Source organism: Desmodus rotundus, chromosome 2 (genome assembly GCF_022682495.2).
Source record: "Desmodus rotundus isolate HL8 chromosome 2, HLdesRot8A.1, whole genome shotgun sequence".
Lineage (NCBI taxonomy): Eukaryota > Metazoa > Chordata > Mammalia > Chiroptera > Phyllostomidae > Desmodus > Desmodus rotundus.
The window spans coordinates 46803591-46826988 of record NC_071388.1 but is presented as its reverse complement, the minus strand read 5'-3'; the positions used below and the strand labels follow the sequence as shown (position 1 = coordinate 46826988).

The 23398-nt window shown below is 40.0% G+C and overlaps 1 protein-coding gene across 1 annotated transcript in view; it reads right to left on the bottom strand.

Annotated features, from left to right (window-relative positions):
• The window catches only part of TPRG1 (tumor protein p63 regulated 1), a 132410-nt gene extending 110069 nt beyond the window's left edge, over positions 1-22341 (bottom strand). The window contains exon 1 of the mRNA XM_024561007.3: positions 22138-22341. The gene's annotated coding sequence lies outside the window, so the exon portion shown is untranslated. The remainder of the gene's footprint in view (positions 1-22137) is intronic.
• Between the last annotated feature and the right edge of the window lie 1057 nt (positions 22342-23398).

Here is a 23398-nt window from a genome sequence, read left to right as displayed (position 1 = left end):
TTTTGTGAAGGTAATTTATGTGAATTTATGTGTGCAACCCTGCCTGAGTCTCTGTGCGAACAGTTATGGGATGTGCGGTGGATAAACAACAATGCTCTAACACCTCTAAACTCTCCAACGAGCCCTCCTTTGTGCCAGTAGAGATAAGAAAATTGGCAAACAATTCATCACAATTTCACATTTGGTACATTAGTGATAAGAAGCCAGCAGGGCTGCTCTGTGCCCAGGGGAAAGTGAAATTGATGGAGGGTCTCTTCCCTCCCAGTTTCTCCCCTCTCAGAAGGGCCCTCTGCTCTACTATTAGTGCTCAATGCAGCAAGGGGTGGGGTGAGATGATAGGGCCCGGATAAATAAATGTGGGTCCCCATTCCTGCACTTAGTGGGTCACCCTGAGCAAGTGACTTCCCTTCTCTGCACTGCAGGCTCCTCATCTACAAAATGAAGGACCAGGCTTTGTGGTTTGCAAATTATACTCCTAGAAATGACTAACTCATTTTAATCAATACAGATCCATTTATCTGTTTCTGGACATCTTCTGAAGCTTTCATGGAGGGTATGGATGAAATGCATTGACATTTGAAAGCTGTTGGACTAAATTATTCCAAAGGTTTCTTCCAACTCAATCATTCCATTAGATCTGATTAATTTTTCTTCAGTGCCCAGCTATTCTAGATCTAAGCCTGCAGAGGTTGCTCATACAGGGTTTCCTCTTCTCCTCTTCATTATGTGACTCCTACTGACCCAATGGTACCCTTGGGGTTCAAAGGCTGTGGGGTCAGAGGAAGAAATGGTGATAGTAGTCACAAATCTGCACAACCATTGTGAAGATTCTGGGGTGTTTGGCTTCTGACTTTTTGCTACACAATGAAAATCCACCTTGATCAGAGCCACTAGGGACATTAATAACAGTGCACTGAGCACCTCACCCAGGTGAGGCCAGGGCCAGAGACATGCTAAAACCCCAAACTATACTTGCATGGAAGAAGGGAATAAATTAGAGGTTAGCTGAGCTACTCATGCATGATATTAATTTTTAGAATAGTTTTGCTAAAAATATATATATGAAAAAAGAATTAATAAAGACAAGACTATTGACTAGAGAATCTTGTAAGACTACAGGTCCCTGGTGACTCTCTGAGATTAAACCTCTCACACAATTCCATGAACATTTCTACTGCTCACCCTGTCAGGGTTATAATAGCCCTTGAGTCCATGACTTCTGTAGCTTTGTCATGCTGTTCTATAATCTGCATTTGCTTTCCTATCTTTACACTGGGCCACGAGCAACTCTGGAGCAGGAACTGTGCCTCATTCATGTTTTTAGCCAGTACTTGGCATGGGCATGGTACAGACTAGGCACTCAGGACAAGTTCTCAAACAAACGAACGGATGCCCTGCTCGTCTCCCTGTCAGGTCTGAGATCTGAAGGGCAAGGTTCACGTCTGATCCTTTGTTGTTTGCACATTACCTCATACCTCAGACATGAGTGCTCAGCAAATGCTTACAGACTGAGTAATGAAGCTCTGTGTGAGGCATGAATGGAAACATCTTCTGTACATACACATGCACACTTACACTCACACAGACACACACACAGCTATTGAAGTGCATAGTCTTGTGGAGGGAATGGAAGTGAGCAGATAATTGCAGACCTACGCGATAGAGACATAGTAGTAGAGAACATGCAGAAAACACAGTGGAAACAGAAGATTGGAGTAACAGGGTGGAGAGAGGGGGATGAGGACATGAAGACTAAGAGGCGTGGAGAAAGGTGCCTCAGATCTGAGTGCATGTTAGAGGATGGGCCAGGACATTCCAGGCAAAGGTGGGAGATGTGAAGAGGAGGGTGTGTTCCGAAGCTGGAGGTAATGTGGTGCGTGTCACTGAGATGTCACCTGCCCACCTCCAGCCCCCATCCCTTGAAGAGCTGGTTAACAGTTGCTTAAAACTCTGCTCTGTAACAGGGTGAAAGTGAAATTTGCCTCACACCTCCTCTGTATTCCCTTTTGTCTTCTGTCACCCTCCATCCCTTCTGGGACAGTTCCTTCACAGTCAGTCCAAACGCAGAGGCTGGGCTCACACCATAAGGATTTTGACTGCCTCAAGACTATCATAAGATCAACAACTTCTTTAACGTTTCAGAAATATCATGCAGAGGTGAGTCACACTGTGTGTAGTCCAACTTTTCTCTCCTTTTCTCTCTCTTTTCCAGGGTAACAATTTCTTTTTTGTTGTGTCTTTGTTTAGTATTTGAAATAGTATCAATTTCATCCACATATCCTAGTCTCTCAGGTTCTCTCCTTCAACCTCCCAAATAAGCGTAGTCCCCCCCAAGATAATTCCTGGAGGTAGCTATTAATGTAATCTTGTACCAGGATGTTTGAGTCAGGAAAGAGCTGGCTGGAGATGTATCTACAAAGTACAACAGAAGAAAGCCAACCTGTAAGGCTGGCATCAGTGTGATGAGTCATCTCAGGCAGTAGCACATGTCCTACTTGCAATTGGCAGGGAGCAGAAAAAAAGTGGTGGCATTTGGGGAAGGAGAAGAATTAAAATTCAATCACCAGCCTCCCCACTACCTTCCAAAGGAAGAGAGAGACAGACAGAGAGAAACAGAGAGAGAGAGAGAGAGAGAGAGAGAGAGAGAGAGAGAGAGAGAGAGAGAGAGAAGGGAAGGGAAGGGAAATGCAAATACCTGTCCAGGATAAAGATGTTAGTCCTGATGAAGTACTTTCAGGGCCTGTTGAGCACTCAAATATTTTCTCCATGAACATGTGGAAAAGAAACGAGCAGAGAAATCAAAGAACCAACCCAGGCTGACAATGCTGACTGCAACTGTTACCTTTCTTCCATCTCCAAAGTAAATTGGATCCCTGGGTTTGAATCTGCTGATTCAGAAACTAGGTGGAGACACTACTCAGACATTAGAACAAGCCTCTTTCCCAGGTATGCAGACAGCCCAAGGGAGTGTGTGGATTCTGTCCAGCAGGGATTGCCGCCTACCTGCCGAGCATTAGTCGCAGTGCCAGGTAGGAGCACCAGCGCACAGTCCGCAACCAGACGTTCCTGCCCGGGAGCTTTGTTCCAGGAAGTCACACCGCAGCCTGGGTTTCCTCCTAGGCCAACTGTGACTCCTCATGTACAGATTTCATGAAATTCAGGGAAAGACATTCATCCGAATGCTGATAACAGTATCCCCCTCCAAAAAGTAAAAATAAAAACTACATCCTTTATTATTTTAATGACATTTTATTATAAACATTTTTATTAAAGTATAACATGCACTCAAAAAATCATAAATGTGCCAACCAGTGAAGTATCATAAAGTAAACACACCCTTTTAACCATCACATAGGTCCAGAAATACCACGTTACCGGCATCCTGACAGGATTATTGTTCTCAAAGTGAATACTCAGTTGGTTTCACAGGATAGGACGGGAGAGTGCTGCCAGGCATTTTGGATGTCATCTGACTCAACACTCTCACAGTACAAATAAGAAACCAGATGTTCGGATGGGAGCCGGGGAAAGCCTTACCTCAGGACACAAGGCAAGTCCGAGGAAGTCCCAGAGTTTTAGGCTTCTCTTTCCTGTCCTTATTGCCTCAAATTCCTCCGAAGGCTCAGGTGGCCTATGGAGCAAGAGAAACCAGCTCTGCATGTGGACTTCTTTCTCCAGGAGCGTGAGGTTAGCTCTCTCCAGTCTCCGTACAACAGGGCTCCAAGGAGCTGGCCCGAAGGCACAGCCCTGAAGCTCACACAAACCTCACTTTCCCTCTGGATTGTGGTATCAACAGATGCTTTTCAAGTCACCCTTCTTCTATTTCCTATATCTGACTGGTCATTTTGACTAGTGGCCTGTGAGACAGCTGTCCCCTCTTCTAAAGAGGTCATCCCTTGGATGGTGAGTGACAGCTGACTGTCTCTGAGGAACTGTAGAGAAACTTGAGAAACTCAGTTGAGAAGTGAGAAAATGTGGACACTGACCACTCTTCTCAGATTTCAAGTTTTCCAGAAGGAAAAGAGCTCATTTATTCCTTTTGATTTTAGAAAGCACAAGGGGATGGTTGGATCTCTTGTTTTTCATGACCACGCTTCTCAAAAAATGATCCACCCTTGCTGTCTCAACTTAATTTTATCTCATTCACACCTTAGTCCACAGGAATCTTCTTTTTAGTGCCAGCATATCTATGAAGTATTCTCAACAAAGCTTGTGGGACTGAATCCAATGGATACTTTCCACTCTTCATCTTCCTTGATCTCTTTGGCCCTGTGAATGACTGACATCATCCCTCTTGAAATTTTTGTTTCCTTATTTTCCTCAGAATTGCAGATTCCCAATTCTCTACTTCCGTGTTCCTGGCCTAGATTTTCCTTCGCGGAGACTCTCTGTTTCTCACAGACTGGTGTTTATCAGAGCACTCTGGGTGCTTTCATTAAGTAACCTCTTTTATTCATATTGTTGGACAATCATCTACAGATCTGTGACTCCCACTATGTCCTATTCCCAGCCAGATCCCTCTCCCAAGCCACAAATTCACCTGCACAACTGACTACCAGACATGTAATCTTGTTTACTTACCACATCTACTTCTAGCTCATCATATCCAAAGATGAACTTACCCTCTTGTTACCTCTCCCATGAACTTGCCCCACTTTTTATTCCAATTTCAAGGTTCCCAGTTAGAGACCTGCCTGATTCCCCCTTCTTGCCTAACACCAACAAATCAGGTATCTAGTCCTATAGCTTTTAGATCCTTAATATCTACTTGAGTCTCTGCTTTGCTCCACTCTTATTGCCACAGCTTTAGCTCATCTCTTGAGGAACATTATAAAGACCTTATAACTGGTTTCTCTCCAATATTACTTTCTCAAATTTATGTGCACACAGCAAAAACACCAATATTCCTAAAATATAAATTGGATCACATCACTGATCACTTAACCTTCAATAGATCCCTACTGTGCTCTAAATAAAATCTGAACTCCTGAACATGGGAGGCAAGCCCTTCCTGGTAGGAATTCCTACTAACCTGGGAAGGTTCATGTCTTACCTTCTCTTCCCTCCCTTTTCTCCTCCCATGTACATTTCAGCAATACAACTATACCTTTAATTCCAAAAATCCACCACGCTCCATCTCATTTCCTGTACCTGATAACTCCCAGTGTCCTTCTCTCAGCTTAGAAAGCAGTTAGAGGCTTCCCCGACCAACTTTGTCTCACGAGTTATTTGGCTTCCACTCTTTCTCCTTGTAGATTATGCTTATCCTCATGACAGTACTTATCACACTACCATATTTTCCCACGTATAATGTGCTCCCCCGTATAATACACACCCATGTTTTGGGCCAAACTGTCAGGAAAAAATCTTTCATTTTAATATTTTAATTCAATTTTGAATGTATTTACATTTAGAAACAAAATTGATTATCATATTCCAGGGTATTATTTTGCATACAGATATTATTATTGCTTTCTAGAGTTACACTTTTACTGCATAAGCATAAATAAAAGAATTAAAAACAGTTATATAGATACAGTTAGTACTACTCATATATAATGTGCATCCTTATTTCTCCCTCAAAAATTTGGGCAAAAAGGTGCATATTATACATGGCAAAATATGGTATATTGTAGCTACCTGTTAGCTTGCCTTAACTTTCACATTCTTTTGACTTGCACAAAAGATCTGGTGTTAGCGACAGAGTTTTGTTCACTGTGGTATCCTTAGCACCAAGTACACCATGCAGAAAGCATGCATCATGTATACATATAGTGCTGGACAGACGAATCAGTAATAAATATCTTCAGGCCAGGGGATACTCAATGACAGAAAATGCAAAGGAGATACAGCCTAGAGAATCTTTCTCCTCAAAGGTGATGGAACCAGACCTGAGAAGATAATATTTGAAACCCTCTCTTCTAAACCAGGCTCCAAATTTGCCAGTTTCCACAGCTTAACATGAATGGCAATTTAGAAATGCATTTGTCCTATGCTCTCAAGACACCATGACCTTTTATCACACAGTTCTTTAGTCACTGCCTTTGACTGGTCTCCATGAGTGGATTGCGAGCTCTGTGTGGGAAGGAACGATGCCCTCATCTGTCCCCTCAGATGCCCACAGAATACCTGACCCTTTGTGAAACACAGTGAAATCAGTCACAGCGATGTCACAGAAGGTGTCTGCACCACTAGAGACAAGCAGAACAAGGAAAAACTCACTTCTGCCTGACATTACCCTGAGGAGTAAGTGACGGATATGAGAGCCTTTGTGAGAGCAGGTCTAGGGATCAAGGGAAGAGAGGAGAGAGGCTTATCCTGAAACCGAAGAGAAATATTCAGTAGCAGGCTCTTAGAAGGCATGAAACAAGACCAGAAAGGGGAGCCAATAATTTCAAAAACAGATACTGCCTACCTCTCACCTTATTGGTCACCATAACTGAAGGGCAATTTGTGTTTTAATAATAAAATAAACATTGAGCTCCTCAAATGATGAATGTTAAACAAGACACCAAATTGGGCAAAATACCTACATAGGAGAAAGTGTTAGAGTAATATCATTCCAATGCAACTTTGACCCATTTCCACTCCACCTAGACGAGAATGTTAACACCTGGAATTCAGCCTGCTCTACAGGATGCTAAGAGGATGCTAGTAAGTCCAGAGAGCTCCACCCAGGGAGAGAGAAAGGCAAGAGAGCTAGAGCAAAGGAATATTTCTCATGAAAATAATGGAGACCAAAGTATAACTATGGAAAACTAAAAGCAGTTCTTTTTTAAGAATTACATTGACATTCATCTGTGGTGATTTAAGAAAAGTGGAGAGGTCAGATTACCAAAGAATGAAAAGTTTAAAAAAACATTTAATTAGCTTGCAAAGGTTGTTAGATAAGAAGGACAGATGAGGGACAATAGCAACTATAACAAAAGGCTTTTTTCTTTTTCTGTATTTTAGTAAGGAAACAAAACAAGAAAATTAGTGTCTAAGAAAACAGTATATGTGCATATAAGTTCATAAATCACACCAAAGTATTAAACTAAGGATAAATCCACATTTGTTTATGTGTGACTCACTACAATTACTGTTAAAGCAATGAGCAACATTAGCTAGAGTAGGCAGTAAATACACGAAGAAAATTTTTTAAAATGCTACCCGTGATATGTGAATGTGTATCTCAATGCTGGCTTTCTGGGGGAGGGGTAATGTTTGATTAGTAAATGTACAATTTCACTCATAAAGCAATCAATAGAGGAGTAGGAGTATGGACCAGAGAAAGATCAATCAAAACAGTCATCAAGTGTGGTCAGTAATGCCATCTTCATATGCAGTATTAAGTGTACATACATATGTCGCAATAATACCTGTCAACTTCTCTATGTGTGAAAATATGCATGTTGGTGCCTGCCCTGCTTATTCCATAAGATTTTGTGAAGATCAATGAAAAGGTTGTGAAAGTACTTTGTAAATGATGGAGTGCTTTGATCCTGTATCTTTTGAAGAGCCTTTAGTATATTATCGTAGAAAGAGAAGGAGGCAATAAAATACTATTGGAACAGAGGCTCCTAGCAGTCGCTGAAAGATACCAAAAGGAAAGTGCCCCTGCCCAAAGCTTTTAGGAAGGCTGATTCCAGTCTTGATGAAGTGAAAACTGCTAGGAAGATGTGGGCGGTGATAGTGAGGAGAGGCAATGTGTCTAGACGAGGGATGTGTCAAATCTTCCCGGAAGGCAATTGTTCCACTTCTCCCAGGGGACCAGACAGAAACTGAAGTCCACAAGGCCAGAATGTGATGCTGCCCAAGACACCTGTAAACACACTGCCTGTGTCAATTCCTGCCTCTAGAGTATCCCTTTGGAATATAAAAGCAGTAAAAGGACATCTGTGGCTTACATAATATGTCCTATTTGTGAATGGAGACATTCAAGTGAATGGGTAAATCTGACCATTTCTTAGAGCTTCTTTTTTGAGATGTGTCACCAAACATAGGTTAGTGCACAACATTATCGTTTGGCAGTATCTCTGCATCTAAGAACATCAACTGTGACAATCCATGGTGTTTAACGAGATCGATGAAATGTTGACATGTCTCCCGAATATATTCCCTGCTAACTATCCTTCTTTCTCAATGTACTGGGGCCAATCTATACTACCCAGTACTATTCCTAGTTAATATTATCCCACCTAAATAGACAATGTCAGGCTCCAAATGCCACTAATGTTTGACTATGGAGCATCTGTAATTTTCCCACACAAGCACAAACAGTAAGTAAGCTTTTTAGAAAATGATTCAGAGAGTTACTGAAACCAACTCTCCTGTTGGGAGTGACTGAATGTAGAAATTCGATGTAGAAGGGACCTTACTAACACCAGTTCAATATAATATCCAGTATAGGCATCTCTCAGATTGTTACTTTGGTTCACTAATAATGTTACCTATCCATAGATTTAAGTTTCATGATGGAGTGGGATTAACCAGTACAACATTAGAAGCTGTGTTGGTATACTTTAACACATGAAATAAAAAGCTCGTTTAAAATAAGTGATATTGCTAGCTATCTTTTTAATTCATCATCTTCTAGTGGCAAATCCAAGTGCATCTCTTATGCTAATGCCCTTTTAAAAATAGCAATACATACTACTGGGTTGGCCAAAAAGTCCATTTAGTTTTTTCCATAAAATAAAAGACACATTTTTCATTTTTACCAATATTTATTGATTTGGATATTTTGAGTATGTTGGCTATCTCCCTCTATTGGCTTCTAGTGGGCAGAGGCCAGGGGTGCTGCTAAACATCTTCCAATGCATCAGACAGCCCCACAGCAAAGGATTATTTGGCCTAAATGTCAATTGTACCAAGAAACTTCACAAACCACTTTTGACACATTCGATCAGTCACAGCACCCTCTCCATATACTGCACAAATCATTTTATGTGTTTCAGTTGTGTTTTTATCTTTCTTGAAATAATAAAGCAGAATACACTGAAGATGTTGCATATTTTCTTCCATCTTCAATATTAAAATGGCTGCACAAAAATTCACCAATTTTGAAAAGTTTTTTTAAATGCACGCTGATACGGCATCTGTCACAATACAATCTAACAAAATTGTTTCCATTTTGAAGCTAAAGACAACTAAGCACTATAAGAACCATCATACGGAAAAAACTAAATGAACTTTTTGGCCAACCCAATGCTTCTTAAAATATATTTATAATAAATAAACTATGTAAGTGTATTTTAGAGGGAATATTATGTAGCCATTACAATTAACATTGTACAAATATAATAGAAAAACACCCAAGGTGTGTGTGTGTGTGTGTGTGTGTGTGTGTGTCCATGATGGCATGATATTAGTTTTTATAAAAAATAAAATACGGATATGTATACAAGAAAGTTTACAGGGACAGACACCAAAATGTTAGCACTGGGTTTTTTTTTGCAGGGGGGAGGGTGAAGGAGTGAGAGGTAATGGGATCATAGTGTTTTTTCCTAATTGTATTTTCTAATTTTCTACAATAAAAATACTATAAAGATAATAAAATGAGGAAATAAAGTATTTGTTCTATTTATACCATTTGAAAACTTAGGTTTTATTTTAAGCACTCACATTTTCATTGTAGATTCCCCATTCTCCAGCACCCATCATCAAGGAAAAAATAAACGAATTTTGTTCCATACAGAAAACATACCAACATTTGGCCTTCAGAAAATCTCCAACAATTAGAGTCAGAATAAAACCCTAAAATTTGCACCCAGATGGAGACTATTTCCTGTACATGGATAGTTGGGCTATGGGGCAATGACTTTCATCTTCCCACTGATATGCAAAGGCTCCATCCAGGAAACAAAATCAAAAGAAACTTTGAGAGACTGAGAAAGATAGTGCCTCTTGAGCAAGTTTTATCACAAGAAATTATGATACTGATATGTAGGCCAAGAAGTTATAAATTCATTATATAATTCATTAGATAAATCACATAAGGAAAACAGCTGTCGGAAATACTTGTCTTAGAGAGAAAAGTCAAACACACGTCCAATGCATGAATCCTCTGAGAACAAAGCCCTGGTTAAAGACAGACTGGACAGAGTGTATAATTTGACAGAAGTTCTAGTTTTCACCACAAAAGTTCATAACAAATGATGTCCTTTCTTTTTATTTAAACACAAGTTTGTGAGTGATGTATCAAGATCACTCACCTACAAATCAAAGGCACAGATTTTTGGAGAATTAAGCCAAGCCTTCCACGAGATAATGGACGAGGAAAAGTAATGACGTAAATTTACCCATTTTATGTAATCAATTCCTGTATCAAGAATTAGACTGACACAGGAGAGAACATTGGAGTCAGAGAGACCTGGGCTTTGATCCAGACTCCACGAGGTACCAGTTGCCTGAAGTTGGCAGCAATTTAAAAGTCCTTAGCTTCAGTTTTCTCAGATGTGTAGTAGATCCAGTGTTTACCTTGCAGGACTTAGAGGAGCTAATGAATCTAAAGGACTATCAAAGTACCTACAATATAGTGGAATTTCAAAATTGATAATAGTTCCATATCACTAGTGATAACTAGTGATAGTGGGGAAGGTCTTGAAGTAGTAGGGCTCAGGAAATTTAGGTTCACATATAAGTCATTTCTTTTCTTTGGGCATTGTTTTTTATTTTTTTTAACATGGTCCAAGAGGTTACTGAACCGCTCGATTTCCTAAGTTTCCCTATAGCTCTACCAGTCTAGAACTCCACATGGGCCTGGTGTGGAGCCCCCATCCTAAATCAAGGTGGAGAGCTAGGAGACCACCTACAAAGCATGTCAAATACCAAAACAACAAGCCGGAATATATTCATTTTAATCACTTTTATCCCAACTTAAATAAAAGTTTTCTAGTCTTTGGTTATATGTACTTGTATATTTAAAAATTACATCTTTAAAAGCAACAAGGATAATAAGTCAACTAGAAGAACAATGTATTAGCTCATCTCTGTTTTTGAATTCAACAAACAAAAAAATAAATGGTAGGGACTTCTTCTCTGTTATCAGCTGTTCTCACCAACCAATGAGAGTTGCACTTCAGAGAGGACCGACCACCCCAGCATGAGGTTCCATCCCGCTAGACCTGGCCCTTGCAAAGTAAAATTCTCCCTCCTATGCAAACCAACATAACATTGTGGATTGCGGCCTCTTCTCCAGCCTCTGAAAGGACCCCGTTATAGCTTCCCAGATTCCTTCACTCATGAAAGATACCATTTAGAGTTCATCTCGCCTAGAATGAATAGTTCTGTCTTTTTTAACTGACTGTGCAGCTATAATTCAAAGATAAATCAAAAAATAGATCTTCTTGGATGGAGTTTAGAGCCTAGTAGAGGGTATAATAACTTAAGCATCAATCCTAAATTAGAGATATTTAACCTTAAAGGTGCTTATCGTACCTTACTGTGTGTACATAACCACTGCAGAATATAATGCAATGCCTAAAAATCATGTTTTTGAACACAATTAAGTACCAAATAATGCTAAGTGAAGACACAAGATCTGAAGTGACACATACCCAATGGTTTTATTTTCAAAACCTAAAGTACATGTAAATAAGCAAATAAAAATACTAGAAATTAACATGTTAAAGTGTTAAAAGAAGACCTGTAAGTGGAACATGATCGACGAAACAAACAAACAAGCAAAACAGAACTAGAGACATTGAAATAAACAACAAACTGACAGTGACCTGAGGGGAAGGGGAAGGAAGATAACGGGAAAAAATGGGAAAGGTCATCAAGGAATGTATGTAAAGGACTCGTGGACAAAGACAATGGGGGGTAGGATTGAATGTGGGAGGTAGGGGTGGGTAGGGCAAAGGAGAGTCATGGGGGGATAATGGGGACAACTGTAATTGAACAATAATAAAAAAAGAAAAAAGAAAAAGAAGTTTATCTCTGAGACAGGGAGGTTGTAAAATATGTCAGAAAATAATCCTGTAGACAAATATTAATTGACTTGAAAAAGATATGCTATTATGAAGTAGAAATAATGATTATAAAATCTATATTTAAAAAAACACCCACATATGCACTGGAGGCACATGTACCAAAATGTTATGATTATCTCTTAATGACTGGCTTATGGATGACTTTTACTTTTTTTTACATTTAAAATTTTTTCCAATGTTTTTTGCATTGAACATATGTTATACTTATGATTGAGGGAAAAATTGTTATAATAATGTTTTTAAAAAGAATACCAAGTGAATATCAGTTATAGGCATAGGGCTATGGTATAAGAATAAAAATCTAAATACAAGAATAAAATACAATAATAAAAATCTAAGAGCCCAGCACTAGTGAGTAAAGAGACAATTGCATAAAAACTTCATCAAGGTAATGGCATCACAAGGTCTTTGGAAGGGCTCCATCCTAGTCAGAGACCACTATGCTTGTAGACAATGGAAATACTTGATTTTGAAGTCCACCTAATTGCTCAGTCCTCCCCCCTTAAGAAAGCTCTCCTTAGCTACCAAAACTCACTTGACACAGAAGGACCTCCTCAGTAAGATGAAGTGTTAACATGCAACGTAGGTAAGAGGCCGGTCCCTGCAGGAGTACTATAAACAACCCCAAGCCAGAAACCATCCTCTGTGCTGCTTTGCCTTCCACTCCCACTGCCAACACTGAGTGTTCTGAACAGAACAGATGCTTAATAAATGTTTATGATGTATACCACATATGTTACAGCAGAAGGACAGGGGAGGGGAGCAAGGGAACCTGGAGGTAACTAGCCTAGTACTGCCAACCACTGGATATACGGCCTTGATGACAATGGTACAGCGAGGTTTCTGTGAGCTGACAACAAGAAAAACTGATAACGCAGACTAAGAACAAATCAACAGATGTTCATTTATAGGGATTGATGCTAATGATTATTTGGACACATTTAACTTTGCTAATCATGTTGTAAGCCATACATAAAAAGCAAAAGAAGGAAAAAAACTCTTCCCTAGCCAGCCAGCCAGTCAGAGAAAGACAAATACCATATGACTTCACTCATAGCAGGAATCTTACAAAGAAATCTGAACTAATAAGGAAAATTAGAGCCAGACTCATAGATAGAGAGGCAACAGCTCTGGGTTGGGGGAGCAGGGCGGGGTGGGGGGTGGGGCGGGGGTGAGGTGGAAGGATGAAGCCAAAAAAAAGAACGTCATGGAGATGAACAACAGCCTGGTGATTGCGGTGGGGCATGGAGGTGGAAGAGGTTATAAGGGAGATAACTGGTAATGGAAAAAACACAGTAAAAAGTGAACAATTTAAAAATTAAATTTTAAAAAATCTACCATGCAGAGAAAATGAAAGTAAATAATTTTCATGTATATTCTTTCAGACGTCTACATTTATCTGTAGATTCTACTTCAAAAATGGAATTATGCTGTGAATATTATTTCAAAAGCTTCCTTTCAAACGTATATTGAGGAGGACGCTGATACCGATGGTGGAGGCCAGCACTGACTCAGAACTCACGGCGAGGCAAATGCCTGGCCATAACTGCACTAGTTAATTTCAAGCTCACCACAGCCCTCGGGTCCAGGTATTATAATCAGTCTCATTTTACAGATTAGGACACCGAAACTTAGAAAAATTGAGAAATTTGCTCAAGGTCACATAGTTTGTAAGTGATAAGAGCTCTCTCCCTGATCCAAGGTCTCTCGGACCGCAGGCCTATTTCTGCCAGTGGGCTACATCGCACAGTGAATAATTTCCTACAACAGTGTATTAGCGGCTGCGTAGGGTTCCATACAGACTCACTCATATTTATTTAACTCATCCCTTATTGTTAGTTACTCACGCTGCTTCCTTTTTACATTGCTTTTATATTGACTATGCCCTGAAGATTCTTGTGGGGAAAATTTTTCATCATCCTTATTTTTTGCCTCAGTACAAATTCCTAGAAATGCAAATGCTGGGTCAAAGAGTTTATAAATGCACAGCTCTTGGTACAGATGGCCAAATTGGTATATATGGTCCTCCCAGAGATGTTGCAGCAATTTAAGTCTCAGTAGAAAACAAGGACCATACATATGTGAGATCTAAAACATCAAAACAAACAAAAAATCAAGTTCATAGATACAGAGAACAGAAGGCGGCTGGCAGAGGCAGGGGATGAGGGGCGGGAAAATGGGTGAAGGGAGTCAAAAGGTGCAAATTTCCAGTGATAAAATAAGTAAGTCATGGAATGGAATGTACAGCATGATGATCGTAGTTAATAATCCTGTATCGCATATTTAAAACTTGGTAAGAGAGTAGCTCCTAAAAGTTCTCATCACACACAAAAAATAAAATTTGTACTTATGTGTAGTGTGTATCGACTAGACTTATCGTGGTGTATTGTGTTGATCATTTTGCAATATAAACAAATATCAAATCATCATATCATGCACCCCCCAAAAATATGCCCATAGTTTTACTTTCTGCAGTTTAGTTACCATAGTCAACCACAATCCAAAAATATAAATAGAAAGTTGCAGAAATAAACAATGTACACACTTCAAATTGCATGCCATTCTGAGCAGTCTGATGAAATATCATGCTGTCCTATTCTGTCCTGCCCAGGACATGAACCATCCCTCTGTGCAGGGATTACTTAATAACAGCCCCAAAGCCATCACAGGACACTTACTACAGAATAGTGTTATAAATGGTTTATTTTATTATCAGTCATTATTGTCAATATTATACTTAATCTCTTACTGTGCCTAATTTATAAATTAAACTGTATAGGTTTATATGTTTTGGAAAACATAATATATATTAGACAGATAGATAGATAGGCAGGTAGATTTCAGATATCCCCTGGGTGCCTGGGGGTCTTAGAATGTCTTCCCCCTAGATAAGAAGAGAATACAATATGCCAATTATACCTCAATTGAAAAAATGAAAAAAATATATAAAGCCCATTTTCCTTCAGGTCAGAAGAGGGGTTTATAACTTTAAAACATTACAGTTTATGGTTTAAATGAGTGCAATACTTGTTTTCATTTGTAATATTTTTTTAGTTGTGAGATTGAAAGGTTAGGGTGTGTATGTATGTTTGACAATTTATTAGTTTCATGTTCTTTGTCTTACAGACTCACGAGTTCCTCATTTATTAAACACATCAACAATTAAACCAATGTTTACAATATCAGCAGCCATTAATGATTATACTGATAGTACTGAGGATTGCTTATAGGGTGAGTAATGAGGGCATGAAATTTTCAAAATGGACACACCCATTACACAAGCTTACATACCCCTGACTGTAGAGCACAGTGAACCATGCCAGTTTGCTTCCACAGTTGTACATTTTACTTGCCTAATTCATTAATTCTGCATCTAAGACTACCTTGAACTTGGGTACTACAGTTTTGTTCCTGTGGGACAGATGAACTCTCCATGTTACAAAATGAAAATGCTCAATTTAACTCATTAATTTAAACACATTTGGGGGAAATGTGTCAAGCACTGAGCTAGGGGAAAGAGAGAGGTGGAGAGTAGACGAAAACAAGCAAATACAATTTCTGCCCTTATGAAGTACATTGTCTGTGAAAGAATCAGTTCTGCAAATAGATAATTACAAGAAGGCAGGATAAAGCCCAGACAGGAATCTGTACGGAGTGAAACAGGAGCATTATCGGCGCACTGTGGGGTCACACTGAGCCGTCTGGATACAGAGGCATCTAAAAACTCTCACCCAAAACCAAACACTAAACAGACACAGTATGGTTGGCTGCTGAAAGACAACGGTCATACTGACATTTTACTCCAGGAGCTGCCTTTTGATAGTGGCAACGATGGGAGAGAACAGCTGCCACTTTGAGGGGTGGGGCGCGGTGACAAATCTTGTGCAAACTATTTATTCTGAACATATCATCCAGGGCTAAATCAAATAATATGTATTTCATTGTAACCCTGCTTAAAAAACCACAAAGCCCCAGTTGAGAACAAGGTAGGTTTGAAAACCAAGAAATGTAGGTCTGGAGCTCCATGTAAACAGAAAGAGCTTGAACAGACAGAAGCAGACAGCATCAAGGATAGACACAAATTCACCACCAGAGGAAGAGATTGGTGTAAAACTCCATCTGAGATCACAGGCATAAGAAACTGCATTCCCATCCTCCGGCATGCAGAGGTTCGACCTGAATGCCTGTGTTGAGCATACTTGGAAGACTCTTTCCAAATACTGCGAGTTTTCACTGATGCAAAGCTGAGTCCTAGTTTCCTCCCAGGGACCCAGAAACTCTTCAGCTGGTATGATAGCACTTGTGGCTCAGGAGACATTGCTGGGAACTGTGACTCTTCTGGGGTTTTACGGAAGTTCCTTAAACAATGACTAAGTGAAAGTTTTATAGACCTTTATAGAGAGTTCTAAAACTGTAAAACTCAACTGTCTGGTACAAAGCAGTGGCACTGAAGAGAGAAATGAACTTGATATTTCAAACCCAGGTTTGAGTTCCATCTGTTATTAATATATTCTGTGGTTTTGGGAAGGGGTAACTTCAAACTTTTGAGCCTTATTTTCCTTCCCTGACAAAAAAAAAAAAAGACCATAACCCCAGACCAGGACAACTTCAACAGGGGTAGAAAAGATAAATAAAATGCTCATCTGTGTGAATCAATTGAGTTACAATTTCTACAAAAGTATATTTCTATCATTTTTTCCTTCCAGCTTGTGCCCATCTCCCTAAGTCCCTTCACAAATAAGGTCCTTAGAAAGAATGTGTACGGTCGCTGGTTGCAATTCCTCTTCCCATTCTCACTCAAACCCATGCCAGCCATTTGCACTGTGTTCAGATCTCTGACAACATGTCATTCTACCTCTGGGTAGCATCTGGGCTGTCTGACCACCCTTTCCTCTTGGAATATTTCTTCACTTTGCTACCAGAACACACCACGCTCAACTGCCCCTAACCTACCACTCTGGCTCTCCTCCTCCACCTCCTTTTGTGGTTCCTGTGGAACCAGGGAGAGTTAGGAGGTTGTGGGAGAGGTAGGAATGGCCTGATAAAGGGATGCATTGTTTATAAAAAAAAAAAGTGAATGGAAAATGCTTTTCATGACATCATGTGCTGAGGATTTTAAGCAATCTCAGTGATAAAGGCCTCTTCTCTGCTGACACGGGTCAACCCCACTCTGTCCTATCCTCTCTGGTACACTATTAGCTAGATTCTCCTCGCCTCCCTAACCCAACACCTTATAGCACCTCAAGTCAGTCATTAAACCGCTTATATTTTCTGTCTATAATACTCCTTTAATGATCTAATTTAATTTCACTGCTGTAAGTATCATGTCTATTGATGACTCTCACTTTTTCTCTTCAGCTCAGCCTCTCTGAATGCCATTTTCATGTACTAACTCACTACCGGACATCTCTAACTTAACCTGTCACAAAGTAAGCTCCTACTGTTCCTTCAAAATCTGTTTCTCTCATGGTCTTCTCCATCTCAGATAAACTCCTTTCTACTAGCTGCTCAGAAAAAAAATCTTGGAATCATCCTTGGCTGCTTCCTGTCTTCCCCATTCACTTAATCAACCACAGATCCAATCTTGTCATCACCTCCACCACTGCCTGCTTGCCCAAGCTTCCACATCACTCATCTGGTCAACAGCAATAACTCCCTACTGAATCTCCCTGCCTCTGTCTGCCCTCTCTCCACCCACTCTCATCTATTCTCAACACACAAACAGAGGGATCCCTTTGAAATGGAAGTCAGACCATCCCATTTTTAAATGGTTCCCATTTTACTCAAGGTGAAAGTCAAAGTTTTTACTATGTCTTTCAGAGTCCTTCATTATTGCTGCCCCCACCCTCTTCATCATCATTTTTCTAACTTCATTTTCAAAGGTTTTCCCACTCAATTCAATCTAAGCCTTATGCTTTGAAGGTGCCAAGAAGCCATGTTCCAAACCTCAGCACCTCTGCAGTAGCTGTTGCAGCTGCCTGGAACACTGTTTCTCCAGTTATTTACATGGCTCACTCCCTGGTACCATTACAATCTTTACTCAAACAACAACTGATTCCTCTCTAAGCACCCTCTCTAAAATTTCAACTTTCCCAGACTTCCTATCCCCTTTCCTGTTCTATTTTTCTCTATATCTCATATCTTACATTTTTTACTGATTAGTTTTGTTTATCTCCCATCTGTCTCATTAAAAATGTATACTGCTTGAGGGCAGAAATGATTTCTTTTTGTGCAATGCTGTTGTTTTTTCAAACTTCAGAACACATTTAATGAATAGTTGTGAATGAATGAGACTTGAAAAGATGAGTGTATTGAATAGATGTGAAATGGTTTTAAATGAACGAACCTTGTTCACATGCCTCATTTTATTCTGTGGCATATCACCCACCACCTATACATACTTCCCTTGAGATATGGGTACAATTCCAAACCAATATCACACACAACCGTGTGCAGGAAAATGAGAAAAGGTTGGTTAATTACGCAAATACCTTGGGGTATGTATATAGACATTTTGTGTGTGTGTGTGTGTGTGTGTGTGTGTGTGTGACTGGTACAGCCCTTCAGTCGGCCAGAACATTCCTTTCAACCCATGCGGAATTCTGTAAACCACAGTGGAGCATTCACACACTTGTGGAATTCTCCAGCCGTGTTTATTATGGAAGAGTCTAGGGCCAGGACATTCAAGAAGCCTCTATACCTATTTGGTAAGGGGTGACTCCTTCCCAGACCAAAGGACAAAGCTTATCAGCTGAACATAACCCTCTACATCCCGCAAGTTAGGAATTTATACAACATCACATTTCTAACCAAAAAATAGACTTTATTTTTTAAAAGTACATAACCATATTTTATCCAAAATATTTCTTACATTTGCTCAATGTATTTTTAAAATATTTTTATGTATCTTTCTAATTTAATTGTATATTACCAAGTTATAGCTCTCACTAAGTATCCGATACTGTCCACTGTGTTTTGAAGTGGTCAATTCTGTTTTCTTCCTTCTTAATTCTTCTGAAACACTTAAAGCCGAGCTAAGTGATATCTACAGATTTTCTGTCACTACCAGATTATGGGCTTGGATAGTCGTGAGCCTGGACGAAACGTTTGGCCAACACTTGTAATGCTCTCGAGCTACAATGCTGTGCCTGATCAGCCAGTACCCGAGATCTGCTGCAGACCAAACTGCCGGCCTCATTCCCCGTTCAGTCCCACGGGCCCAATACACAGTCAGAGATTTCTTTCCATCCCTCGAGTACACATCAGGCAGTACTGACTTTTGAGTTTGCTTAAATTCCTCCGTTCCTGGAAACTCATCTCCTCTCTCTACCCGTTCAGAGCACAGGTCAAACGCCATTTCCTCCTTACAGCCATCCCTGACGGCAACTGACTTAGTTGCCATGAATATATCCTTACTCACTAAAACCAACAATAGTTGCTTTTTTCTTGCAGGATTTATCATATTTTGTCCTGTGTTGCTATTTGTATACATATTTTCAGTACTAGTAAGCCCCTCTAGGGAAGGGTCATTGCTTTTCATCCTTAAATCCCCAGGTTTAGGGCAGTATGCACCATAGGTGATCAAGAGGTGATTATTTTGTTAATGACTGAATTATAGAAAACATATTATTTGGCTGGTTTTCAGGATTTGAGCAATTTGTTCTGAATTCAGGGCATTGTGATGCTATTCATGTGTTATTGTGCATCATAATTTCTTACTTTATATCACTGATCTCTTTAGTAAAAAGTGCTACCTTGTTCTTCTTAAGTTCCCTTTCTTTTCTCTTGGTAGGCATCTGGAGATTATGCTGAAGCTGTGTCAGATTAATTAATAGTTTACCTTCAAGTCACTGAGACTCAGTACCTGGCTTAATATCCTGAATAGGTATCAAGGCTAATGGCATATCCTGCTGAAGGTATCATTTCTCCTCCTACCCCTCAAATAATGAGAGGTTTAGGCCAAAGAATTAATTTCCTCTCCTCCTGGGTTCCCTTGATCTGTGACCTGGTGCAGCATTATATAGACCTAGGTCTCCCTTGTAAGAGAATGGTCTGAACACTTAAAAGATCAGAAGAGATCAGTATTGACAAACTCAAATACCTGGTGGTTTAAATCTGGTCACATGGGTACTGTGGAAAACTGGGGGATACTTGCTCCATCTACAGGGAGCACATGCTGCCCGGATCTAGCCAATGGGCTTTCCATGTGGGAATGCGGATTCACTATTGCCAGATCTCATCTTCCTGAAAAGTGAAATACTTGATTTATATAAGAAATTTCCTGGATGTTAAATATTTGCAACTAGCTCAATTTTGTTTACCACTGCAGCACAAACAAAACACGTTTGCATGCTGGACTCACCTGTGGCTGTTCGTCTGCAGCCCCTGGATAAAAGAGACTCTCCAGGTCAACCATGCCATTCGATTCTACAACTCTGAATAAAAGACCAACTAGCATCACAACTTCTAAAGTGAATGAAACCTCTTTAGAAGGATCTTAGAAGATACAAGAAAAGATCCGGATTGGTTGAATAAAATGAAGACATCACCACTGTTTGCTCATCTCCCAACACTACCCTTAAGGAGCAGTTCCAAAATTTGACTGAAACAAATATTCCACAAGAACCAAGTTAATAAGAAAAGATGCTTTTACGGATACCTCCCTTGCTCTACAGGGTATGAGGCTAAGATGCTTAGCATTCCACTAGGTGCTGACAACATGTCAAAGTGCCTAGAACTTTTAATTAAAAGGAATCTTAAAGGCTACCAGGTATAATCCCTAAAATGATCCAGCTAATGCTTCTGTTTAAGGCTGCCTACACCACTCACTCCATGTCATGGGCAGTGAGGGAATCAGAGACCTGCATTTAACTTACAGCTCTAATGATCACTGGCTGGTGGCCTTGTGCACATTATGTCATCTTTCTGGGCTTCAGTTTCTCCATTTTGAATAAGATAATTGAGTATGTCATTTCTTCAAGATCATTACAGCTAGACAGACACTAAGAATAGCATACAGAAGTCTGCCAAAGATTATGTAGCATTTCAACCCATGGGAGAAATATTAGCACTGTCATAACAAACTCAAACACAAACACGTACACACACACACACACAGAGAAAATATTTCCTCCCACAACTAAAAATGATACAACCTTTTTGAGCATGAAGGAAAAATGACTGCTAAAATTAGCATCTTAAAAAATAAATGATGTAATCAGTGAAGATGAGATTCTCTTAAAACTGTAGAACAATAAGATATAATGATAGCTGTCATAAGAGAGGAAATTACAGGAGTCAATTTGAAGGGATTTGAGGGTGTTTTTTCTTCCTGTGGAGATTTGCTTTTCCACATATCATAGTAAGACTCGAGCTAAATATTTCCCCAGGACCTTTGTGATCTATGCCTCGTAATGCTGCTGCTGACATTAGGAGAGTGCCGTTCAGTCCAAACAGAAGCCTTCTTACACAGAGAGCCACGGCACGTTTCAGGCTCCAGGTAGTCATTTTCTTACATTTGCATATCACTTCTCACTTTACGAGGTCCCTTTACATGTATATTCTCACTTATTCTCTAAAGATAGCCCTATTGGATGGATCTTAATCATTATAAAATCTCTTTCGGATAAATTAAAAAATATCCCTTCCAACCTGCCTGCAAGGAAATAATACCCTTTGTTTGCCATTTGACAGTTCAGAAAGCCGTTCCACTTCTCTTGGCTTTTTGAGATAAGATATGACCTGCTGGGTAGTACAGAAGAGGGAGAGAAAAGGAGGAAGCAAATCTAATCTTAGCGCTAGCCTGCTGATCAAACTTGAACAAATCACTCCAATTCTCCAAGCCTCAGTTCACTAAACCACTGAGTAGAGAAAATTATACCTACCCTACTGCTTTTATAATGCAGTTAAGATCAAAATCAATATATAGATAAGTATGTCAAGTAATTGAATAGACTGAGAAATGCTGGTTTACAAATCTCATCAACCCTGGGCAGTGAGGAAGAGTGGACTGTCATGTGATCACAGAAAATGACAGGACTACCTGGAACTGCAAGGCGGTGGTGGAGGTGACCAGAAATGCAGGCTAAGGGAGAAGAGCAGTCAGCTCATAGAGAGAAACTCTATCTCTTTGCAGAACTGGCGACAAGTCATCTGGCCTTACCTCACTAGGCTGTGGCTGGTCCTCAGGGCTCTTCTTTCTCTTCTTGGATGAAGGGACTCAGACACAGGCAGTGGTCAGCAGATGTGTGGTTGACACAGATGAAGCCAGACAGGAGGGTGCCCTGGTGTTGTCACCCACTCTGCGTGAATCTCGCCTGACTGAGTGGGCTGAGAGGTAAGTGCTCAGTCACAAAGGGTCAATGAAAGAACTGGGATGTTTACAGGGTGGAACTCAACCTGTCAGGGACAGGGACCTGTGGGTGGGGCCTTTCTTGTTCTACAGGGTCACACCTCTCTCTCCTGTCCTCTCCTTCAAGAAGTCCTGGATGTTTCTGCCAGCTTCCTCTCCCATTGAAACCTTTTCATGGGGTGAGCAGGAGTAGCCTTCTGTCCATTCCTCCATGGCATGTGTATGCCCCCAGTTAGCTGTAAGAAAGCTTAAGTCTGAAGCCTACAGTTCTATTATTAAAAATTTTTGATGATGACTTATGAGATATTTGTGATTTTGAGCATCATCACCACTTTTGTATCAGAAGTATAGAGGACATGTAGAGTAGTATATCTCCAAGAATAAACACAAACACAATACAAGCACTTGGGATCTCTGGACAGTAGTCCTATTAAAGTGTTTGCCACGTGATGTTGTTTTCCACTTAAGTGTACATCCCTTTCAGTAGACTGTGAGCCCCCTGAGGGTAATGACTACATCATATTCTCCCATATAGTCCCCAGACTATAGTCCCCAGAATATTATCATGTAATAAGTACTAAATAAACACATATTGAATTAATTATGATCAACTGATATCTACTTAACGAATCCCAATTTGCCACTTAATGGCTTTGCACCCTGTGGCAAGTCATATTTTTATATTCTGAGCGGATATACGTTTCTAAGATTTTATTTATTTATTCTTAGAAAAAGGGGAAGGGTATTTATTTATGTTTAGAGAGAGAGGAAGGGAAGGAGAAAGAGAGGAAGAAAAACATTGGTATGATTGCTTACCTCTCACATGCCCCCAACTGGTTACCTGGCCCAAAACCCAGGCATGTGCCTTGACTGGGAATCGAACCAGCGACCTTTTGGTTTGCAGATCAGTGCTCAATCCACTAAACCACACCAGTCAGGGCCTGAGCTGATGATATTTTTGGTCACATATAAATTGGGGATATCATTTCTCCTTCAGAGATGTTGAATTTGAAAGGAAGCATATGAAAATGAACCCAGAATAACAATGACACAGCAACAATTGCTAGAAAAT